We start from the raw sequence: 23,436 nt of genomic DNA, 5'->3' as shown, positions 1-23,436 counted from the left end.
AGGTGGACGAGGTTCTTCCAAAAGCACCTTCCTCGCTAAGAAAGAGTGTTGAAAAGTGTAGTGACAGAAGGTCTTTTGGCTCGTGCCTTAGCCAGAAAGACCGAGTTTGTCTTTCTTTTTACCATGTAAAAGTTCATGAAGATGGAGATTTCATGCGAGGAGTTGAAGGCACAGTTATGTGGACCTTCAAGTGGCAGTTCAAGTTTAGAATAAGACGAGTTGGGAGCTTCAATGTTGCAAGGACGAGTTATAACTCCAAGTTATGATTGGAGAGAATTCAGTCCAAACTCAGTTAACTTGTCAATCACAACTGCTATTCTAAAGTTGTCAATTGCCTAATTTTAGCATTGATCAAGCCTATAAAGGAAGGACAAAGGCACAAATTTATTCATTCTTGTATGCACAAGTTTGTGTGTATGAGAGCGTATCTCAGAGGAGCCAATATGTTGTGATAAAGACTTCTTGTTGCCAGTTTTGGACTAGAACTTAGGAGGTTTTTCCTAAATAATAGGGGCCAAGTCTGCACTAGGAAATAGGAGGAACCAGCACAAGGAAATAGGGCCTAGCAAGACACAAGTAGGAGCAGAGGTTGAGGTTTGGCAGGGTGTGTCCAGCTAGTATAGCGTGAGGATCAGTTTATTTATCAGTGTGATAAATTGCCCTATAAGAGATCAGATTGCTCAAAACTCTATCAATAAAATTCTACAACAAAGGAGTGGGTTTTCCTTGTGTTTCCCAAGAAAAAAATAGTCTCTTGTAACTGTGTTTATTCCGCTAGTAGTGTAACTGTTTTTATCTGTGTTTATTCCGCTACTTATGTGTGTTAAGAAATTTTGTGTCTTGGTGAAAATAAATTAATTCCATATTATTCATCATAGCAGTTACAAAATTTCTAAAAATAATACAATTATTGTGTTTGACATTAAAAAAAAAAAATAAGCATCACATAAATTAACTTTAAAAACAAAAACAAGGAGGCCCAACACATTTAAGAAGTGGAATGCCTCAACATGACAGAATTATATTTGATAGAAAAAAGAAGGCCACGTAGTTTCTTCGTGCATTCAATTAAGGAAACCTTCTATTTATATACATAAGAGGTATTGACATTTCTATATACCAAATAAATCCCCAATTTCAAAACAATAAACCCGCACGCATAACCAGAATACCAACAAATCCTTTTAACCTTTGTAAGAAACAAATTTTAAAACCGAAGTTGCACAAGTAAGCCAGAATGCAAAAGTGCTCCAGAATATTGGTTTATTGACCTGTTTCTCAAAAGTTTAATTACTGCATGTAAGCATTTAAATGAAATGTATTGCTGAGCTTTACGTGAATTTTATATTTGTAAAACTAAAAATACAATATAATAAAAACAGTTGATATTCATTTGATAATCATCAGTATAATGAATATAGTGACGGCCATTGAGAATGGTTTTCACATCAAAACAAAACCAGTAAGAACTGTCCCAATAACGCTCTCATTACATACATGTCTAAAACCAATCCTGTTTGAAAGCATAACTCCAGAATTTCAAAATGTTTTGCCTCGGAGGGATTGAAACCCTTGGCAGCTCAAAAATCCATCAGCCTCACCATTAAACCACAACCCCTTTGGCTTGAAGCCATCCACAACATGGGCAGCAACGCCTCCCAACTAAAGAAACCGTTTAAAAGTGAAAACAAATCAGGTCCATATTAGACAGTAACTGAACATAGAGTGTGGTATTCATCACTTTCCTATATTATTTTGTCCAAATTTTTGAACAAATTGCACTCACTCTTAAACATGCAGAAAGACAAATGAGATGGAAAACAAAGATTCTTGGTAAGTAAAGCCAATAAACAAGGAAAACCCGAAACAATAAAACGAATTCTATCTACTCATGGCTGTTTCTAAATAAACTTCATAGCGTGAAGAATATGAGAATTAATGGCCCTGAGACTTTCCTTAGCTCAATAGAACAACAGAAACAAGCTCTTTTGTAGAAGTCTATATATATATATATATATATATAAACCGTTCAGAATCATTCAACAACCATATATCAATCGATAAAAGCCAGACAACAACATAAGGTTGTTTTTTTACGGAATCTCCATGTATTTTCCACAGATTTGATCCTACTCTGCCAAGGTCGATTTGAGCTCTCCCGACATATGCATTTCTAATACAATGTCACAACCCCCGATCAGCTCACCTTTGTGATACACTTGAGGAAAAGTTGGCCAATTGGAATATGTCTTTAGGCCTTGTCTCACTTCCTCGTCACTTAAAATGTCAAAATACCCAAAGCTCAGACCCTCCTCCCTGAGAGCATTTACAACCTTTGAGCTGAAGCACAACGAGGGGCATCTGGGCTCCCTTTCATAAATAGCATGACAGGAGAAGAATTCACTAAATGTTTCAAACGATTTTCAAGAGATTCTTTGGGCATCACCCCTTTCTCATCCGAAACTTTTTTAAGCTCTCCACTCTTTTGCATGTCTAGCATGATATCTGATCCCCCAATAAAATCGCCTTTCATGTACAATTGTGGATAGCTAGACCAGTTAGAATATGTTTTAAGGCCTTCGCGCACCTCCTTGTCCGTCAGAATGTTGAAGCTTCCAAATTCCAGTCCCTCCTCTCTAAGGATTTCAACAGCTTTCACACTAAAACCACATCGAGGCTCTTCAGGAGTACCCTTCATAAACAACATGATAGGGCTGGACTTAATGATGGTCTCTAGTCGAGATTTTAGGGATTCAGTTATACCCATTGAATCTGCTGCTATACCTCCATTATCCGATCCTGAGAATTCAGCGTCAGATTTTGGTTCAGTTGCAATCTGTTCCACAATTGATTCACCAGCCTTGTCATTATTAGAAAGCAAGCCATGCTGTTCAAACACTTTCTTCAGTTCCCCGCTCTGGTGCATTTCAAGAGTGATATCATAGCCTCCAAGCAGCTCACCTTTACAATACAGTTGTGGAAAAGTTGGCCAGTTAGAGAATACCTTCATTCCCTCACGCACTTCTTCATCGCTCAGGATATCAAAACTGCCAAACTCCACACCCACCTCTTTCAAAACCTCAACAACCTTTCTACTAAATCCACATCGTGGTTGATCGGGGGTGCGTTTCATAAACAAAAAGATAGGTTTGGAGTCAACAATCTGCTGCAGTTTGCCCTTCAACCCCGTATTTGGTCTAGCATTGATGGTATCAACCTGTGGAGACTCATTTATTTCCTTAACTGTCTCAATCACTGTCATACCAGCAGCCATGCCAAGGGTAGCAGGACTAGCTAAGCTCACATGGATTAAGGATCCAGAAACCTTGGACACTTTATTAGCTAATTCTGATGGATTTGCGCCTTCCAATGTATCTACGACCTTTCCATCCTGCATAGAATAGTCTATATAAGGGCACATGAATTATAACGATTTTCCTGAGATTCAAAAAGCTGTAAAACAGTTGCAATAATTACTAAACACCCAGCCTCAGCATGCCAGGGAATAAAACCAAGGGACCATATTTTTTCTTGTTGTCGAAAGTTTATGTCTCCGTAAACATTTATTATCATAGAAACAGAGCCACCATGAACATTAACAAAATCTGCATTTGGGCCTCAAGTTCGGCATCCTAAAGAGGTAGAAAAAAGCATGAAAAAACATGAAAACAAACATCAAAAATAAAAATGCAAGTGCTCAAAAAATAGCAAATAAGATAAATGGAAACGATAAACATTCAAAGTTGTAGGCAATGTAATCAGTTTTCTCCTTGAGTTAAACAATTGACTCAGAGCAGTAGTAATAGGTGATATTAAACTGTGGAGCCAGCAGAAAAATGTTTATATCAAAGTTTTTCACCCAGAAACAGATATTTTTTTCTTGAATGGCCGAAACTAGACAACCTAGAATTACTGGCTTCTGACATTTTCTCCGCCTCATGCTTCTATTTGATAGTCGATCAATCAGCGATTTGGAAACGTTGCTGGGCAGCTTACTACTGAGCTTACAAAGCAAGAACCAGACAAATAATTGTAACCCTAAATCCCATAATAGCATTCCAACTTAATAACCCAAAACAAGTGATAGGTGAGAAACAAGGCGGAGATCTTCTGTCAGAGATCATCTAGGGTTTGAGTTGCAAGCAGACAGCTAATGGGAGTTTGCGCAGCCTAAAATACTAGTGATAACTCCAAACATTTCTAGTTATGATTTCTACACAAATATGTCGCAAGACATTAAGTTTCTATATTTTATTACAATTGCCGGTTTCCCCATGCTAAGAGTTATATCGAAAGCCAAAAACTATGCCAGAGCGATCCAGAAAACACAAATATGGCTTTAAATGCAAAATTATCTGAGGATGTTTCCGAAAAGAATGAGATCCAGCAGTAATCCCATTGTCAAAATTCACTTTATGTAGGGGAGGGACGCCATTACCTATCCGCCCTCCCCTCCACCTCGCCTACAGCCACATGAACAACAGTTGTCGTCGTACGACACATGTCCGACGTGGACTGCGACGTGTTGGGCACCATGTCAAGGTTTCAAAACTCGCTTCTGCACCGTGTCAAGGTTTATTTCCGCCTCATTTCTGTGATGTGTTGTTTCCCTCTTGTTTTTCTATTCGGGTCTGGTTGTTGGGCGAAGCCCCTCCGCCGACGATGGCGCGGGACGGCTCCAATACCTGCGCGCTTCGTCCACCATGGTTGAGCTGATGTCCGCCATTGTTTGTCGATACGCGTCCATGGTTGGAACAGGGTTTATGTTGTTCTTGTGGTTTTCCGCTTACAATTGTTGGTCATTCTAGACCGCCGGTGGTTTAGGGTTTCCTTGGTGGTGGTTTAATTCATGCTATTTGTTGTTTGGGGAGGAGTCTGTTATGAAACCAGCTCACAAAAAGATAGAAAAGAGAGATCAACGCCTTAGAATTCAGCTTCTTCGAGGGGGCAACCTCCTTTGCATTACACAAATGAACAATTCTTGGATGATACAAATGAAAAGACCTCCTTTCTATATATAGGAGTCTAAGGGGTCGTAACATAATCAGAGCCGACATAACAATAATAATGTAAGGGCACAATAATAACAATAATGGGCTTCTATGTGGCACAACAGTAACAATATGGGCACTACATGGGTACATCAATATAATAAGTGGGTTGTACTAATAACAATAAGGGGTTACACTAGTAGTATAGGGGCCTAACATGCCCCTCTCCTTCAAAAAGCCTTGTCTTCAATGCTTGAGTAGTTCTTGATGCTTCTGTATAAAATTCTTGTCCTCCCATGTAGAATCTTCAGCGGGTAAGTTCTTCCACTTGATGAGATACTCTGAAATTGATCGATTTTGTAGCTGTCGGGTTCTTGTTTCTGTGACTACTCCAGGTTCCAATATGATTTTTCCTTCCTCTTCAATTTCTAGCAATATTGTTTGAATTGGGATCTTTTGCAACTTTTGAATAAGTGGCCATACTTCTTCGTCCTTCTTCCATTCATCCCTTGCTTCCTTTATCCAATCTGGTTGTATAATAGAAATAGCACAAAACAATGCTTCCACATCCTCATCCTTGAAGAGTTTTCCCATTCGGTAAGGTCACCATTTTTTAAGTGCATGTAGTATTGCCAACATTTCCTTCTCATAAATAGCTTGCTTGAGATGTAGCAGTAAAAATACCTAATCACCTACATCAAAAAAAAATTCACTACGATGTTGATCTACCTGTTGTTTTGTTTGATTTTGCACCGAAGTGGTGTTATCCTTTAAAAGTTGGAGAACTTGTTGTTGATGCTCGATGTGATCTTTCTTTGCTTGAACCTTTTTCTTCTTGATATGTCCTTCTATCTCTAGAGTTTGAGGAGTGGTAATTTCTTCCAATCCTTTACAAAATATGGTCGGATTCATTTCTTGATGCTCGATGTGATCTTTCATTTCTTGAACATTTTTCTTCTTGATATGTCCTTCTATCTTGATAGTTTGAGGAGTGGTAATCTCAACCAATGAATTACAAGATATGGTTGGATTCATTTCTTCTTTCTCGATGTGATCTTTCACTTCTTGCACCTTTTTCTTCTTGATATGTCCTTCTATCTTAAGAGTTTGAGTGGTAATTCTTGCCAATGCTTTACAAGATATGGTCTGATTCATTTCTTCTTTCTCTGGGGTGGAGTCCTGGCGTATATCCTCTTGTTTTGATGTTTCTTGATCCTTTTCTTCCTCCTCTTCATATTCTATGTAAAATAATTTCTTTTCAGCACACTTATGACCTTTAGTGCATTTGCTATCACAATTGTAACAAAGCCCTTTTTCTCTTTTTTCTTCCAATTGTTGTGGTGTAACCCTTGTAGGTTGTGGAAGGCTGGGAGAAACAACACTTCCATCTTTGTAGTTGTGGAGGGTATGCTTCCTGGTTTCCATAATTTTGCTTTCCACTATGTCACAAAGCCCTTTTAGTCTTTCCAATTGTTGTGGTGTTGCTCTAAAGAAGGTGTTGCTCTTTGTATCCTCATAACGTGCTATCATTTCCTCCGTGAAAATTGACCACGTAACAAGTCGTTTACGAGAACAAAGCCCTTCATACCATAAAAATTGATCCAGTTCTAAATATGGAGATACAATACATACCTTTTGTAACAGTGGTACACCATGTAGATCAAAATATTTCTCCATCTGAAGTATCCAATTTACCGAATCCTTGCCATCAAACTTCCTCATCTTGTTTTTTCTTGATTTTAGGAGCTCGATCTTGAAACGATTGTAACTCTGTACTTTAGGATCTTTAAGTTCTAAAATTGTGACCTGTAGTAGCTCTCTGCATCCTCTTTCCAATGCCACCAGTCTGATCCAAATTGGATTTTCCAAGAAAGAGTTATGCACAATCTCAAAAGATGACCTGATTATAGACCTTTCCAGAAGAGCGAACTTTTATGAAGTGCCACGTGTCACTGTTTTGACCTTTGGCTCTGAAAAATATATACAAGAAACTACAGTCCGTCTACTTTCTGTACCTTCTTACAAAATTTCAATCCAATGCTCAGAGAGAAAGTTATGACGATTTTCCCCAGGTCACTTGTTTGGAATGTAATTCAGGAGTCTGCAAAAAGACCAACTTCCTCAGATCATATCTCTGCAAATATAGCGCGAAAAGCTCTGAAATTCAGACTCGATATTTAGCGCACTTTCTTCTCAAATGGGTTTTTTTTTAGCTTCTGAAACGTTGCAGAAAAAAAGTTATAGCGAACATGCCACGATGACCTGTTTGGAGCAGCGAAACCCTAGAATCCAAAGCTCTGATACCAAATGTTATGAAACCATCTCACAAAAAGATAGAAAAGAGAGATCAACGCCTTAGAATTCAGCCTCTTCGAGGGGGAAACCTCCTTTACATTACACAAATGAACCATTCTTGGATGATACAAATGAAAATACCTCCTTTCTATATATAGGAGTCTAAGGGGTTGTAACATAATTAGAGCTGACATAACAATAATAATGTAAGGGCACAATAATAACAATAATGGGCTTCTTATATGTGGCACAATAGTAACAATATGGGCACTACATGGGTACATCAATATAATAAGTGGGTTGTACTAATAACAATAAGGGGTTACACTAGTAGTATAGGGGCCTAACAGAGTCAGTACTAGTTTCAGCCAGTTCGAGGTCGAAGGTTGCATTTACAGGTAATTGCAGGTTTTTGTGTTTTTTGTTTGGTTTTTTGGGTTTTTTTGTTGTCCAATTGCTAATTTCCAACTTGTTGCAGGTGTGGCGAGCTCCGGAGAAGGTCTGGCGAAGGTGTGGCAAGCTCTGGACTTGGACATGGCTTCTATCCGGTAGGATTTTAATCCTACCAGCCATTTCTTATGTGTTTTTCAACACAAAACACCTTATTGGAATTTTTATTAACTTTTCATGACAGGTTTTGGGTTTTGTAGGTTAGGGGTTTTGATTTTGAGGGCTTAGGGTTTTGTAGGTTAGGGTTTAGGGTTTTGTAGGTTTCCCATCACGTCTCCTCACTCTTTTTTTAGGCAAAATTCTAAATTTTTTAAGCCTTGAAACAACCCCTAAAAGCTCCTCGACACCTCATCCACTCAAGCCTTCTGTTGCTCCTCTTTTTAGCGGCTTACCTCCTCTTCTCCGCTGCCTGTAGTAGCTTCCCTTCCCTCTGCTTCAGCCCCTACCTTTCTTCTTCCTCCATCTCCTTGTCATTGTCCCTTCCTCCTTCTGCCTGTTGCTGCCTTCAACCCTGTCGTAGCCTTGCCTTAGCCTTGCAACAACCTTCATTCCCTCCATGCTGCCTCCTTCTCACCTTAAAGCTGCTTGTAGATAGGCTTGTGGATGTGAATGAACTTAGTAAGCATGTCGATTAGTGATTTTGAGATTGTGTGGATGTGGATGATTGCTTCAGCTTTCCTCATCATTTGAAAAAATTGATAGATCCCAAGCAGTTTAGTAGGTATTTGTCCTCTTTAATCTGTCTTTTGTCAGGGCAGAGGTCAAATTATTTTCCAGAACAAACCAATCCAGTGGAAGTTGTTTCATATATGATAGCGAAGTTGACAAGAGAATATTAGTATGATCGTAAGCAGGAAAAGTCTAGCAATCCTATTATGTATCCTCTGGATTTCGAGATCCCTTGGGGGTTTTTTGATGGGGCCAGTCAAGGACCTCCTCCTCGGTGTGGAGTAAGAATTGTTCTTCACTTAAACTCTTCTCATTTCTTTTATCTCCATTATGCTCTAGGCTTTGGTTCACATATATGATATGAAGACAGAATTTGCTTCTCATATTTTCAGGGGAATCAACACAAAGACAGATAAGTTGTCTAAGGAAGTTTTGTCCCTCCAAGGTAGAGCTTTTCTCTCATGAATTCCTAGATGGTCATTTGATTCAGGACATGTCCCTCTTTTTAGGTTTTAAATTCCTTTGTCCCTTTTGGTTTTTTAGTTTTTTGCTGTCAAAGTCATTTTACAAAGTGGTATTTAGGATATACAAGCTAGACCTCTCTTTTTTGGCTTTTTGTTGTAATTGGCCATGAATGGACTGGAGATAGGCTTGTGGATGTGAATGAACTTAGTAAGCATGTCGATTAGTGATTTTGAGATTGTGTGGATGTGGATGATTGCTTCAGCTTTCCTCATCATTTGAAAAAATTGATAGATCCCAAGCAGTTCAGTAGGTATTTGTCCTCTTTAATTTGTCTTTTGTCGAGGCAGAGGTCAAATTATTTTCCAGAACAAACCAATCCAGTGGAAGTTGTTTCATATATGATAGCGAAGTTGACAAGAGAATATTAGTATGATTGTAAGCAGGAAAAGTCTAGCAATCCTATTATGCATCCTCCGGATTTTGAGATCCCTTGGGGGTTTTTTGATTGGGCCAATCAAGGCCATCCTCCTTGGTGTGGAGTAAGAATTGTTCTTCACTTAAACTCCTCTCATTTCTTTTATCTCCATTATGCTCCAGGCTTTGGTTCACATATATGATATGAAGGCAGAATTTGCTTCTCATATTTTCAGGGGAATCAACACAAAGATAAATAAGTTGTCTAAGGAAGTTTTGTCCCTCCAAGGTAGAGATTTTCTCTCATGAATTCCTGGATGGTCATTTGATTCAAGACATGTCCCTCTTTTTAGGTTTTAAATTCCTTTGTCCCTTTTGGTTTTTTAGTTTTTTGCTATCAAAGTCATTTTACAAAGTGGTATTTAGGATATACAAGCTAGACCTCTCCTTTTTGGCTTTTTGCTGTAATTGGCCATGAATGGACCGGTATAGTAAACATATCAGCAGGATTGGTGTATGATTCAAGTTTACAGAAAAGCACTGTGAGCCACTTCCATTTCCCTGCAGAGGATGTAACATGTATATTTCTCTTTCTGAAATATAAAGATTTTTTCTTTCTAGATTATATATATATATATATATAGAGAGAGAGAGAGAGAGAGAGAGAGAGAGAGAGAAATCCAAGAAGAGAAGTTTGCAAGTTTCAAATTTATTGCACGTCTCAAATTGTGCAAGAATATTAAATGAAGATTGAGAGCAATGGTTGCAATTTGATTTCTATGTACTTTAGATGACGTGTGGAAGAACCATAATGTTGTTAGCATTTCAAAGCAATAAAACAACCTAGGTTGTAAGCCAAAATGTTCCTGTCACAAGAAAAAGACACAATCCATCCAAAATCCACATCATAATGTGGTTACAACCAAAAACATATGACACCCCTATTCTTTATGACCCTAAGAATCTTGTAAGATTTCTACATTATAATAGACTATAGATGTTCCTTCTAAAATGGATTTTGGCTACAATGTTGCACACATTATGAAATAAAACAACCTAGCTTGTAAGCCAAAATGTTTCTGTGACAAGAAAAAGATACAATCCATCCAAAATCCACATCATAATGTGGTTACAACCAAAAACATATGACACCCCTATTCTTTATGGCCCTGAGAATCTTGAGTGCCAAAACTCCCCGAGTTACCTTCTTGAGCCAGGTAGGTTGGCCTACCTGTCAAGGGTTGATTAGGAAATGGTTGATTGTTGCCATATGATTGACTCCAATTTGCAGCTTCCAACCATGGAGGTATTGAGTACCCATACCTCACATTTGCACTACTGACCCCTGCATTAAGTGGAGGTGTGTAATGAGCATACATATAATTGACACCAACTCTGGTAGGAATAAGGCGAGTGGGTAAACCCTCAGTTTGATAGTGAGGCACTTGAATTTTTATGAGATCTTGAAATAATGGCGTATTATCTGCAATGGAGTCCAATGAGTTTGAAATAATCCTGGTTTCATCAGCGATTCTTGTATCATTGTCAACCATATTGATCATCCCTTGTTCCTTTTCAAGCATTTGTTGTGCCTTTCTTTTTGCCTTTTCCTGTCTTGCCATTTGTTTTTGTTGGTCCTTAACTTCCCTTGCTTTATCTCTTTCAATCCTTTCATCTGCTCGACGTTGCGCTGCAACAATCCTTGCTACCTTCTTCTCCTTGACTAGATCCTTCTTTTTATGTTTTAATTCTTGCATTTCAAATTTCTTTTTTTTCAGACTCAACTAACAGGTTTATATAGTCCTCTGAGGTGAGTAACTGTGAGCTTCGACCCAAACAAAGACTACTCGGTGCACCTTGCTTTTTTTTCATTGATACTCTCTCTACTGGTAGCTTTAGGAACCGGCCAAGTGTCTTCTCCACCCCTCCCACCTGCATGTCATTGCTTGGTACTTCCCTTTCAGTATCTGATGGAACTGATTGAACTATATCATTATCTTCATTTGATGCCTCATTATGTGCTTCATCTTCTTCCATTGATCTATTGTCCACAAAAAAATGAACAATTTCACTATTCAATTCTGCTGGTTGTGACGGCATGTTCATGCTTTCTTCATTTGTTGTTGAGACACTATGTGCATTCATATTAATCATTGCTTCTGCTAGCCATGAAGGTGGGGTTACTTGGCTTGGCAATGTCAATTGGTCATTGTCCACTGCATGTTCAACAATGTCATTAACAATATCAGCAACAGGAGTTTCATGTTCTTGAGTTGGTGGAATGATCTCCATGTTACTACGAATTTGTTCATGGTTATATTGTGTTTCACATACAGTTTCATCATCTTCAGCATATAAGTGTCCTTGAGATAGGGAAATCATATTACCAGCTGCAACAACATCATCTTGGTCATCTACTTCTTGCACTTCAACACTTGTTTCAGCATTCCCTTCTTCCTCACCATCCACATGAAACACTTAGCTACAACCAATATCATGCATAAGAGCATAATAGTTCAGTGGCCAGATTCCTATCCTCCTAAAGCCAGCCTTGATATTTGATGGTGTCAAAGCCCTTTTAAAAGCTTTACTTGCAAGCTCTACTAGCTCGAACCTTTTCACCTCAACCCCTGGATTCTTTGACATCCATGCAGCGCGCTCCGACCTAAAATATTTCTTGAAAGGACCAAACACACTAACATCAAAGGGTTGCAATCTGTGAGTGGTATGAGCATGCAATGTCAACAGGTCTGCCTAAATTGTTTGCTTCCTCAATTGTTTGTACAGCCATGTGGTTCCCATGGCCATCTAATATCAATAGGTGTCTGTTATTAGGCGAGACACCACCTAGTACCGATGCAGAAAAGTGAAAAAGCCAACTTAGAAACAGTTCTTTAGTCATCCATGCATGGGGATGTGCAGCGATGCATGCACCTGGTTCACAGTTATGTATATATTTTTTCAGTTGATTTTTACCTTTGAATAGATAAAATCCTGGGATTGAAGTACCAATTGCATTGACACAACATAAAATAGTTATCCACTCCCTACTCTTAGGAAAAATGTTTGGCACATTTCGGCTCCCTCTCCTAGCAATTACCGACATGCCAAAATTCCTCCCTGCCTGTAAACATGTTTCATCACAGTTCCATGTATGGTTTGCTCCATAAGAATGTTTATCGTAAGCACTAGAAAGTGTGTCATAGAAATTTTGCACAACTACAGGGCACAAATTTAATGCTCTGTCTCTATCAAGGCCCTTAGTAGTACGCAATACAAGTTCTAGATGCATTTTTTTAAACCCAAACCACCATGATTTACCAGGAAACCCATATTTGAAAGGGTTTGGCCTCCCTTGACAGATTTGAGCAACTGTGGATTTGAGTTGTAACAACTCTAGCCCATGTCCCAATTGGGCCATCTCTTTACACCACTCAACCACCTCAGCCTCCTCCTCCTCAGTCATAACTGTAAGAGGCCCTCTACGTTTTGTATGAGTCAGTCCATTTATCCAATAATGTATTGATGAGGGAGGAATACCATGTTTTTTTGCAGATGCCCGAACTGAGTATCCATTAAACTCTATGTCGTCAATTGCAACTAACATTTGTTCTTTTGTCCATCCTCTTATAACACTGATCTTTTTAGTTGAACTTGCCCCTTGGATTGTTGTTGACGGTGGTTATGTGGTTGATAGTGTGTTAACATCAGCTACCGTCACATGGTCATCCTCAACAATGTTCCCTGGGGCATTGTTGACATTGACATCAAGTGTCCTGTCCTCATCAGACGATGTGCATGCAGCTGTGCACCCCTTGTCACTCTCCTGCCACTTCTCCTTGTACGAGCAGCGTAACTCCCTTTTTCCATAGATGCAACAACCTGTAAAATTATTGCATGCATTTAGACATTAGAATATTTGTAAATTATGCTTTCATATAAGGCAAAAATAATTCTGCTTTATTACAGGAAATTATCAACATGTATGTTAGTATCTTTGAAAAATCAAATATACAGAATCATTTTGTTGTATGTCTTCAAAATTATCAATGATTGTTGTTTTGATAACTTGTCTTTACACTTAAAATACCATGACTGTATTGATTGGCTTTGTTATGCATTTCCCAATAGAGCTCTTGTTCGGTTTGACTACTTAAAATATTGTTTTGTTGTTTGTTGTTTGTTTTTTTTATTGTTTTGTTGTTTTCTGTAAGTGATTGGCTGACATTGGAATATGTATTATTACAAAAGTCGAAGATTACAAATAGAGTTCTTGCCTCAGCATCCCTTTCTCCAAACCTGTCCTTTGACCACATCCCTACATTTCCACTGCAGTGATGTAACTGGATGGAAATGGAAGAAAACTTAGATTTTTAGTAACAGCATTTACCGAGTTTGACATGAAGCTATTGTTCCCTAAGCGCTTGCAATAAAAGCCTGATATGATCATTATGTTCTCCTCTGAACTTAAAAGTCGTCAAAGTATCATCAAGGAAAAACAAGTAAAAATTTGTTCAACGATTTGCTAATATAGTGTCCATCCAGAAGATAAATGATAAAAGTAGCTGGGGCATTTGTTGCTCATAGTAGCATCTTGTTCAGTATGCTACTATGTTGTCTTGTATATGTCTTCATCTTTGATTTGGTGATGCCGACACTAGAGGACACCCCTGCCTGTTACAATCTCAGTCACTTTAGCACAGCTTGCACTGAAAGCTCAAATACACAGACGAGCATGCACAGAAACAGGAAAAAAGAAATAAACCACACCAGGATTTCCTATGCATTAATTTATCTTGGTAATTGAAATTACAGGGCTTGCTGTGTGAAAGGTTTTTGGTGCTATAACAATTAAAACTTAAAACCACAGCACAATAAACAACCACAGGGCCAACCCCTTTCATACAGGTTGTTACCCCTCATGTTACATGAGGTTTGCACTTGTGATTTTCATCACAACACTAGTGAATTTTTGTCACAAGGATCAAGCTTGCAAGATCACATTGATAGATGTTTTGATGGACAGGGGGTGCATTTGTGTTTTGGCTTATAAATGGTGCTATCTTGGGGTGAAATTATTGCCACGATGGTTGCTGGTGAGTGTGGGATGGGATGTTCTAGCATGTTAGTGGTGGCCTAATTGATGAGTTAGCATGTGCCTAATGGTTTAAACTCTTGATGTTCTAGTGCACCCTCATTATTTGGCAGTGTTGGCATGTTTGGGTTGTCTCAACTTAGCAACTATTAAACACTTCATGCATTTCATGTAGTGGGAACCCATCAACTTAGGGTCTCCCTAAGTTTCAAGTGTTAATAATTTGCTTCTTGGTATGATGGTTAAATTAAGGGTGCTTCACCATGGTTTGGTTGTGATTAATCTTCATTAAGATGGAGCACCCTAGCACTTTGGATGCTGAATTTCTTATGGTTTGCAATTTTGGAGATCATTCTTATTGAGGGCACTAGCTTACTTTCTCATTGTTCACATTGTCTAGATATTTCGAGTTTGAAGTCTCCTAGTTAGAATGTCCTAGGAGATATGAGGGAATTGCACACATGAACCACTTTGTTATGATGTGTCCAACATCCCTTGATGGAGCACTAGCCTTATTGCATGCATTTTTATGGTGATTTGACACTATGTTAACCACTTGAAAGCTTATTAAGGTAGTTCCCTAGCTCATTCGCATGATTTCACACTTGGGTGGGGGTTATTTTGACATATCTTACGGTGGCCACAACAACAATGAGAGGATACATTGTTGGTGGCCACAACTCCTATGAGTGGAGGTCCATATCTGTGTGTTGGGATACTAATTCGTATGCGAGGAATGCATTTCATAGTGATAGCCCAGGTGATAGCTGCATCTGATGAGGTGAGGGGCCTCGATTCTTATTGATTCTGATCATTCATAATACCAATCATAGATTCTGATGACTAGTGCCTCGGGATGGATCATCATTATAAATGTTGTTCTGGGGACTCTATTTTCCTTACTGTATGTTTTCATCTAAATGGACAAAAATATTTTCCTTACTGTATGTTTTCATCTTATAACTCGGTTCCCCTTAACAGTCTTTTCGTTACTATCTATTTTTGTCATATCCTTGTGGTTATATCTCGATGCTCCTTAATAGTATTTTCCTTACAGTATGTTTTCGTCTGATCCTCTTGGTTATATGTCAGCTCTTCTTAAGTAGTAGTCATTTGATTATGCTTTTCACTAAAATCTTGTCGAGCACATCAATACGTCTATAAGTATGAACATAGAAATAGAAATAGGTGAATTGTGAAATAGAACTGTAGGCTGTGTGTTTATTTTCATGAAAGTGAAACTGAATCTGTAAGAAGGTGAATTGTGAAATAGAACTGTAGGTTGTGTGTTGATTTTCATGAAAGTGAAATTGAAACTGTAAGAACTCTGATAAATGAAAACAGAACTGTAAGAAAAATGTGTTGTAATTGATATAACTAACCTGGATATACTGGCAACTATTTTGTGATGTTTTGTCTTCAAGGTTGCTGAATAGTTTGAAAGCATAAAATGCAACTTGAACAGTGGTTGAACTTATTTTATAGTTTTTGGCACTTGAATTTAATTGGTGGACATGGATGGACATGGATTGCAATGGCTTCATTTTGAATGTGTGGTCTAGATTTAATTTGATGTGATCTCATGGTTGGGAATTTGTTATTTGTTGATCCATGTGCTTTGATTTGTTTTAATGAGAAATAAAGTGAGTTGGGTTTCATTTATTGCAGTTATTGGGTTTGGGTGTCATTTATTGAACAAAGTGGGTTTAAATGTTATTGGGTTGGGTGACATTTATTGAACATAGGGGATTTAGTTATTGAACAACACAGCAGTTATGGCTGACATACATTCCCTTTTATTATGTGCAGGTATGGATATTTATTTGGGATGCAAAGCTTCAGTTCTGATGAGTGGGGGTTGAAGTGACCGCTACTTTGTACTTTTGGAATAGACCATTTTGGAAGCATTTATGGTTTTCTCTGTTTTCTAGTTGGGTCAGTATGGTTTGCACTCTTAAGTATTAAGATACTATTTATGGACAGTTGTGGACCCAGTCAATGTATTGGGAAATTTTGGACATAAATTAATACTTATTTATACTTAATGTTATTTATCTTTGTTTAAATATTGGTTGCAAAAGTCTCAATTTCTGGTGGTTTGGTGGGACCAGTACTATATCAATTACTGGTCCCTACACAACATTAGGAATCTCTCCCCTACTGCAACTAACCTTAACGAAGATGAAATATAGCACCGCTGATACAGAGAATGCCTCCAAAATCTCCGGTTGTTGTTCAGCTTCAACCTACGCAATACACAAGTACAGTGAGATGTCATCCATCCCCTGAATAAAGTAGATATATACCGCACAATCCCTAATAAATTCCCTCTCAAAGTAGCTTTTGAAATGACCGGAATAAATGAGTTCAAAGGATCAAACCCTGAGAAATTTAGCATATGGGGTATCTGTACAGAGATGGGAGAAAACTCTATCCATCTGCTTGGATTCTTGGCACCATTCTGCCCAAAAATGCAATATGGTAGGCCCTCCTTCCTTGAGCACGCCATCTAGCTCGGCCTCGGATTGCAAATCCTTCACACTTGTACCCATTTTAATCAATAAATTGCATTTTGATGCCCTAATTCATCTTTCTAGTGTAGTGCAACCCAAAACAAAAGTTACTGCAACAAGTGTTTGACTGAGTAAAGAGAGATGAAAGAATAACCTCACTATTTATCTACATCGGATAAAGAGCCTATCTAATGGGAATAGTAGTTACAGCTTTTTGGTTCAATTTAATTAAGATAGTGTTGAGATTTGAAATCTAAGTCCTTCATCAAATTTTATAACAATTTTATTAAAAAAGGGGTTAATTTTGATAATGATTTGCCAAGTTCAAATTTGAAAAGAATGAGATATAAAATTAAATTCAAAAAATTAACGGTTAAAAATATATGGTTTAAATCACAAATTATAAATTTTAATTTAAAAATAAGATTTTTGGAAAAAAAATAATTTAATTATATCAATATTATTTGTTGGTCGAACGTTTTGAACTTTCTAATAGCAGAGATGCACTTTGTCGTTGAGAAATATAAATTATTTTAATTAAAATAATAATTTGAAGGGAATATTTAGATAATATTATTAAAATATTAAAAATTGGTCAATTAAAAATACTAAGAGATAAAGTAAAGTAATTGTTAGAAAAAAAACAAAACAAAACACTTAATTAATTTAACAATAAATAATTATATATAATAAATTAAGGAAAAGAAAAGACTAAGAAATATAACTATAATGTTATATTTTTTATTTTATCTTTTAAGTTTCTTTCCTAGTTATTAATGTAGTAGTCTAACCAGCGTGCAAATTTGCTATGAAATTGTAGAAATTTCGGTCAGTTTTTGATCAAATTGGCCACGGCTATCAAACTTCAAGATTTTGGGTGCCTCAGGTGCTGAATCCATTTCCACCATCAAAAACATGATTCAAACAACTTCAAGATTTTGGGTGCTCCATATATTTTTGATGTTGTTGAATCCATTTCTACCATAAAAACATGATTCAAACACTGAGACTTTTTGAAATATTTTTAGCCGATTCAGCCACTTTTGATGGTGCTAAATCCATTTCCACCATCAAAAACACGATTCAAACACTGCCTCTACAAGATTTTTTGAAATTTTTTTGCCCGAATTCGGCCACTTTTGGCTGTCTGGGCAATTCGTCCGCCTCAGTAGACAACTCCTTAATCTTTGTCGTAGTCTAACTAGTTGGAGGAATTGCCCTGAAAGTTATGGAAATTTTGGTCATATTTAGAGAAAATTCGGCAAGGATTTTTGTAAATCCAAGTTATAGTTGTTAAACTTCAAAATTTTAGGTGTCCTAGACATTTTTGATGGTGTTGAATCCATTTCCACCATCAAAAACACGATTCAAACACTGCCTCTACAAGATTTTTTGAAAATTTTTTGCCCGAATTCGGCCACTTTTGGCTGTCCGGGCAATTCGTCCGCCTCAGTAGACAACTCCTTAATCTTCGTCGTAGTCTAACTAGTTGGAGGAATTGCCCTGAAAGTTATGGAAATTCCGGTCATATTTAGAGAAAATCCGGCAAGGATTTTTGTAAATCCAAGTTACAGTTGTTAAACTTCAAAATTTTAGGTGTCCTAGACGTTTTTGATGGTGTTGAATCCATTTCCACCATCAAAAACATGATTCAAAGACTGACTCTACAAGATTTTTTGAAATTTTTTTGCCCTGATTCCAGCCACTTTTGGCCGTCCGAGCAATTCCTCCGCCTCGGTAGATGACTCCTTAATCTTCGTCGTAGTCTAACTAGCCGGCGGAATTGCCCTGAAAGTTATGGAAATTCCGGTCATATTTAGAGAAAATTCGGCAAGGATTTTTGTAAATCCAAGTTATAGTTGTTAAACTTCAACATTTTAGGTGTCCTAGACGTTTTTGATGGTGTTGAATCCATTTCCACCATCAAAAACACGATTCAAAGACTGCTTCTACAAGATTTAAAAAAAAAAAATTGCCCGGATTCCGGCCACTTTTACCCGTCCGAGCAATTCCTCCGTCTCGGTAGACGACTCCTTGTTCTTCGTCGTAGTCTACCTAGCTGGCGGAATTGCCCTGAAAGTTATGGAAATTCCGGTCATATTTAGAGAAAACCCGGCAAGGATTTTTGTAAATCCAAGTTATAGTTGTTAAACTTCAAAATTTTAGGTGTCCTAAACGTTTTTGATGGTGCTGAATCCATTTCCACCATCAAAAACACGATTCAAAGACTGCCTCTACAAGATTTTTTGAAATTTTTTTGCCCGGATTCTGGCCACTTTTCGTCGTCTGGCCAATTCCTTCGCCTCAGTAGGCGACTCCTTAATCTTCGCCGTAGTCTAACTAGCCAGAGGAATTTCCCTGAAAGTTATGGAAATTCTGGTCATATTTAGAGAAAATCCAGCAAGGATTTTTGTAAATCCAAGTTATAGTTGTTAAACTTCAAAATTTTAGGTGTCCTAGACGTTTTTGATGGTGTTGAATCCATTTCCACCATCAAAAACATGATTCAAACACTGCCTCTACAAGATTTTTGAAATTTTTTTGCCCAGATTCCGGTCACTTTTGGTCGTCCGGGCAATTCCTCCGCCTCGGTAGACGACTCCTTAATCTTCGTCGTAGTCTAACTAGCAGGCAGAATTGCCCTGAAAGTTATGGAAATTCTGGTCATATTTAGAGAAAATTCGGCAAGGATTTTTGTAAATCCAAGTTATAGTTGTTAAAATTCAAAATTTTAGGTGTCCTAGACGTTTTTGATGGTGTTGAATCCATTTCCACCATCAAAAACATGATTCAAAGACTGCCTCTACAAGATTTTTTGAAATTTTTTTGCCCGGATTCCGACCACTTTTGGCCGTCCAGGTAATTCCTCCACCTCGGTAGACGACACCTTAATCTTCACATTCTTTTTTATATTTATATTATTCCTTCATTTTAACTTCTTTTGATATTTATATTATTCATTCATTTTAAGGAGAATTAGTTATTATTTTTAATTTATTTATTAGGGTTCATCAAGATTTGTCCCCCTTGTTTGGTTGTTAATTCTCATTCTCATTTATATCATGGATTCTTTGTTAATTATTTGTGGCCATGTTTGTTTGACCTATAATTAGTTGATCATCTTTTCATTTTACTTATAGATTCTTTTTGGCCATATTTGTTTGACGTATAATTAGTTGGTCCTCTTTCATTTCATTTTATTTTTTATTTTCATTTTACTTAATGTTATTATTATTATTAATTTAATTTTATGATTTAATTTACCAAATTATCCCTTATTAACAAATAATTTCTCTTCATTCAAAATTAACCATTACTTTCTAGCCGTTACATTTAATTGTCTCTACATCATACTCTATTTAATGTGATGCTAAGATCTAATTTTCCATCTTGTCCTAAGGATGAACCACACTCCATGGTTTGAAATGAATGTTGATATGATCATCTCCAAAAACATTCTTAGTAATCAAGATAGCCTAAATTCTGATATATAATATTACCAACTTAGATCCATCTAACTCTGGATCTATCATGCATGGAGAGGGATCAAATCCCTCGAGATGCAAACCTTTCCCCAAATTCTACACTCCAAAAAGAAGGTTTGCATGTAGAGGGATTTTTAATTGTTTATTTATACAGTTATTTAAAAAAAATGATGAACCACATTATTTAAATGTTTTGTTGAACCCGGAGGCTCATTCTACAGCCCAGTATGATGTGTAACATTGTTTGTTCGTCATCAAAGTTGAAATTTTTCTCATGTCCGCACAAATAAAAAAATTTTAAAAAATAAAAATTAAATAACTATACAAAACATTTAAATAATGTTGGTTCATAAAAAAATTGCACGTGAAGAAATTGGATTCCTCTCAGCGCATGTTAGATTTGTATTTAAGATGGATCTATGTTGGTATATTTATTTAAATTTTTTCATTTTTTTTTTTTTTCAATTTTGATGATGGACGGACATCCTTACACATCATACTGGGTTGTAGAATGCATAGAAAATTTAAAAAACAAAAACAAAAAACAAAAAAATAAATAAATAAAATTTGGTCAAAAATCATTTAAAAATAAATAAAAATAATAATAATAAATAGAAAATAAAATAAAATTAAAAAATATAAATATACAGAGACAAATAATAAAAGTATAATAGGATAATAAATATAACTATATGTCCACGGGGTTTTGGATAGGCGGTGATAGGCACTTCATGATGTGGAGTCATTGGTTCAATTCTTCACCCGATCAGGGTGATATATTGGACATGATGAAGATGTAGTCATGTCAAGCTTACGGAAAGAAACAAAAAAACAAAACAAAAACAAAAACTTTCTATATGAATATGTCAAGAAAAAATACGAATATATATAGATAAAGCACTTCTTGATGTGAAGTCATTGGTTCAATTCTCTGGCCCCGATGAGGGTGATATATTGGAAATGATGAAGATGTATTCATGCCAAGCTTACGAAAAAAAAAACTATCTATATGAATATGCCAAGAAAAATTACGAATAGATATATATATATATATATAAGAGGGAAAAACCTAAACAATCAAGAGGAGAGGGCAGGAATTTAACTCTTACTTAATTTCTAACCATCATCCTTATCGATATTTTTTGTCGGTTTCTCAATTTCAATGGCATCTCTCAACTTCCTATGGTGGAAATGATTAATCGGTGTGATGACCTTGGAATCCTCAATGCAAATATGGTGTTTGGTTTTATCCTCATGTTTGGAAATAGCTGAGAAGCAGGAACGATTGTGCTTAATGTCCATTGCATGTTCTTGAATTCTCAAGTTAATGGAGCGACCATTTCCCCAATGTAAGGAATCCCACAGGAGCAAGGGATTAAGTAAACCCCTTTCATGTCCTCAGGGTTCACCTGGTCCTTAACAACTCTAAGGGAGCTTATGAGGGTATTAAGGGGCTTGAAGGTAGAAGAGACCTTGTTCTTTTTAAGAATATGAGCAATTTTATCAATGATCCCATGGATGAACTGAAGATGAACATTATAAATATGTTCATCGTGAGCTTTTTTAATCTCAGAAACTTTACTGGATTTTTGAAAAGCTACAAGACCTTGATGTTTACTATAGCCATTATTTTCAAAAACCTTCAAAAGATGAGATTTCTCGTCTTCCAGGTGATTATTATCAAAGATCCTTAGAGCTCGGGTAGCAAGAGTATTAAGAACTTTGAATTTTTGCACTGGAAAATGGTGAGAATTGGCATGAAGATATTCTTCTATGTGAATTTTTTTGTGAAACACCTGGTAAGATAAGGAACCATTTTCTATTCTAGAAAGGATAACATCAAGGAAAGGAAGACAACCATCTACCTCAACCTCGATGGTGAATTTCAGGTAGTCAGATTGAGAACGAAGATGAACAAGGAACAAATCCAACTTCTCACGACCATGGGGCTAGACAACACAAGTATCATTGAAAAACATTTTATAGAGTTTAGGTTGAAATTAAGCAAAAGAAAAATCTTTGGTCTCAGAATATTCCATGAATAAGTTAGCAATGATAGGAGAGAGTGGAGAATCCATGGCTACTCCACATGTTTGTTTATAGAATTCACCCTTGAAGCTTAAAAGGTAGATGTTAGGCAAAGACCCATTAATTTAGCAGTATCCTCATTGATAATTTGATCTATGACATTGATGGCTTCATTAATAGGGATTTTTGTGAAAAGAGAAGAAATGTCAATGCTTACCAACAAATCCCTAGGGTCTAACTTAATACCTTTTAACTCCTTAACAAATGAGGTTGAATCCTTAACGAAGGAGTTTGTGTGACCAACCAAAGACTTGAGTTTCTAAACTAAGAATTTAGCCAAATGATAAATAGGTCCACCTATTGTGTTGACAATTGGTCTTAAGGGGGGGCCATATTTGTGAATCTTTGGAAGACCATAAATTATGGGGGTGAGAGGGTTGCTCTCAATAAGCTTCTTACTGAGGGGGTTAAGAGTAATATTAGATTTTATGGCATAAATTACTTCCTTAGAAACTTTTCTAATAGGATTCTTATTGAGTTTCTTGTAACTTCCGCTATTATAAAAGTGGTCTAACATTTTGCTAACATAGTTCATCATTTTGTGAACAGATTTCCAATGTTCATCTTTCGTTCATTCATGGGATCATTGATAAAATTGCTCACATTCTTAAAAAGAATAATGTCTCTTCTACCTTCAAGCCCCTTAATACCCTTAGAATCTCCCTTAGATCTGTTAAGGACCTGGTGAACCCTAAGGACATGAAAGAGGTTTACTCAATCCCTTTCTCCTATGGGATTCCCTACATTGGGGAAATTGGTTGCTCAATTAACTTGAGAATTCAAGAACATGCAACAAACATTAACCACAATTGTTGTTAGGGTCCCACCCTAACCCCCTTATTTATGTAATAGGATCAAGTCATAGTTATACTTAAGTAAAGAGTTAATAAAGCCCATATTAATAAGTGTAAGTGGTTAACCGCATTTAATGAAGGGACCACAGTTAGTTGCAAATGGGCCATGGTATTAGA

General features: G+C 36.9%; 1 pseudogene; it reads right to left on the bottom strand.

The window, feature by feature from the left end:
- Positions 1-2,129: 2,129 nt before the first annotated feature.
- On the bottom strand, positions 2,130-16,931 carry LOC149152192 (monothiol glutaredoxin-S17-like; annotated as a pseudogene).
- Between the last annotated feature and the right edge of the window lie 6,505 nt (positions 16,932-23,436).

Source organism: Pinus tabuliformis, chromosome 9, assembly GCF_031772625.1.
Source record: "Pinus tabuliformis cultivar Carrire ecotype Pingquan chromosome 9, CPIR1, whole genome shotgun sequence".
NCBI lineage: Eukaryota > Viridiplantae > Streptophyta > Pinopsida > Pinales > Pinaceae > Pinus > Pinus tabuliformis.
The sequence above is the reverse complement of the archived record's forward strand: the minus strand, read 5'-3'. Positions and strand labels throughout refer to the sequence as shown.